The 2640-nt window shown below is 35.8% G+C and overlaps 1 long non-coding RNA gene across 1 annotated transcript; it reads right to left on the reverse strand.

Moving 5' to 3' along the window:
• Window positions 1–527: 527 nt before the first annotated feature.
• LOC118435463 lies at window positions 528–1280 on the reverse strand. The gene is made up of 3 exons (XR_004834765.1): window positions 898–1280; window positions 731–842; window positions 528–663 (listed from the first exon to the last, which is right to left on the reverse strand). It is a non-coding gene; the product is annotated as an uncharacterized LOC118435463 (long non-coding RNA).
• Window positions 1281–2640: the final 1360 nt, after the last annotated feature.

A 2640-nucleotide genomic window follows, 5' to 3' on the forward strand; every position in this document is an offset into this window, starting at 1 on the left:
TCGTACTTTTTCCAGTTATGGTCTTCTTGGAGCGAGTGGCTGTGGGTGAGATGAAATTCTTAACTAAAGATATTTCAGAAACTTGAAAAATGTGAAAATCAAAATCTTAAAATATTTCACATTTCAGTAAAACAACCCTACTCTCCTGTTTCGTTGGCCTTCGTAAACTCGATAGTGGTGACCTAATAGTCCCAGATAACAATTCGCTCTGAATTCTCTTATGTTTCGATATTATATTCGCTTTCATATCGATATCGAATTCGCCTCGAATTTCCAACTTTCGAGATAAATTCGAGGAGATATCGAAGGGAAATGTCCGCCGATTCGACAGAGAATGGATGGAGAATCGTATATCGATTTCGCCGGTAAGTCTTCGCGATTTCGTCTTGAATTCGATGAGCATGTAGGAGTTCATAACGATTTCTAAACGAATTCGACGCGACTGCTCCACGAATTTTATGCGACTTCTATGCGAATTCACTGCGAATTAAGTAATAAATCGATACGATTTCTCGTTTATTTCGAAGTTACATAATTCCGTTTATAGTTTATTTTACTTCTTCTAAATATTATGCAATATAAATAACTTTTTATTAAAATAAATATAAGTTGAATAATCAGATGAACCGGGTAGTGAAATTGGCCGCGAAGTCAAGTCACTTCCTATTGAAAATATACTAATGTTATTTTTAAAATCTTTTGCAACAGTTATTAGCGATAGTATAAGTACCTCATACGCTTCCCAACTCTATCTGCGACTTTCTTAAGGGATTTTTGAATTTCCTCGTCAACTGTGCCCTCGTCTGGATAATTTGGAGTCCTAGGGTGAGCTGCTACCGCATCTGAGATTAACATATTTTTTAATGTTTTAGATTGTTTAATTAGATGCTAAAATACCTTTAATGAGTTGTCTTAACCCCTTAACTTTCACTAAAGAGTTCTTTCCCTTTTCTCCGTAAAGACTATACTTAGCTTGCAAATCATCGGTCATCAGCTTCTTGAGAATGCTCTCGACCACGGTAGCCACCTCAGATCCACCAGCAGATTTCAATTTTTCAATCTTGGACTAATTTTGGATACTATGTCTTATATCAAAAGTATCAATTTCACCTTCACTCTCTGAGCTAATTGTTTCAGCTGAACTTACTTCACTCGTGTTACTTCCGACTTCAATTTCTTCCAGATCTTCCTCGAACACTTGTTCTGAATAAATGTTTTCCCCTTCGGCCTGGACTAGGTCACTATTTAAATTTTCCTCGAAAATTTCACTTGGGTTTTTTACAAGTCTTCTTTTGTGGCGAGCACTCAACTGAAAAAGTCGTCTCCTTCCCATGAGGAAAGATTTGAATGTGGCAGCTAAAATTACTTTAAAATACAATACCAGCGTGAAAGAGAGAAATCACAGTGAATTCTCTAAGAATTATTTACGAATTCGAGATTCAAGGCGAACAGTTTATAGTCTCCTATTCCTGTAAGAAGAATTCCTATCGAAATCGGGGAGAATTCCTCACTACAATAACAGCGAATTCGTTTAGGAATGCATAGTGAAGTCGTTTCGAATTCGATAGAAGAATTCTCTGAGAATTCGAGTCTAATTCATTACGAATTCTGAAATGAGCGTAATATCGAATTTAAATACGAATAATTACCGAATTCGATGCGAATTCGATACGAGAATAATAACGAAATCTGAGGGAATTCGAGTTCTCTGTTTTTACGCGATATTCTCTGCGAATTCTCTAAGCGAATTCATAGCGACCTGTTATCTGGGGTGTTTGGGAAACAGAGAAAAGATCACCTGGGTCACTTGTGTGGCTACATGCCTCAGGTAAACACATTAAGAAATAGATTTGTTAGAAATAGATTTAGAAAAATCTCATCTTCCCCTCGGATAAAGTTCAACTTGCACAAAAATTCTGAAACTCTGAGAAACTATGTCTCAAATTCCCATCGGAGTAACAAAAATTCTGCTGAATACATACAAACTGACGAGGCAAACTGAGACTGGCATTGATCTCTCAGAATTCTCAATTTCTAAAGTGAAAATATAACTGTGTGAAATTCACACTGTGAATGGAGATTAAATAAAATTTTCTGTTTCAACTTGCCCCCAAGGAAATCTCTCTTCTACAAGTGTACACCATTCATGAAGCTCTCCACCATTTCGGAATGATTTACGGCATGTCACACGAAGCTATAGAAACAAAGATCAAATTTCTCTCCACATTTCTCGACTTGCCCCCGATTTCATCTCTCATTCAGAATTTAAGGTAAGTCAATACTTTACCAGCATCTTATTTTTATTTTTATGTAACTTACAAGTCATTTTTACAAAACCACTTTTAAATAAGTTGGTGCTGTTTGAATGCTCCACTCTAAAATTTTTTCATATGTATGTTGTTCATGTAATTTTGGACCGGCATTACATGCAAATAATTACAACAATGAACAATAGTGAATAACTAATAGGTTTTAAAATTAATAAAATTTCGACAAGATATACATAGATAATATGTAACAATTGACGGATTTTCTTCAAATTTTGCCATTATTGTCAAATTACGAGACTAACCCCTCAATTTCCAATGAATTTCTAGTGGGGGTCAAAAGCCACGGGTGTCCTTGGCCGTGGTCATGATT

The sequence above is a fragment of the Folsomia candida genome, unplaced genomic scaffold (assembly GCF_002217175.1).
Source record: "Folsomia candida strain VU population unplaced genomic scaffold, ASM221717v1 Fcan01_Sc004, whole genome shotgun sequence".
Taxonomy (NCBI): domain Eukaryota; kingdom Metazoa; phylum Arthropoda; class Collembola; order Entomobryomorpha; family Isotomidae; genus Folsomia; species Folsomia candida.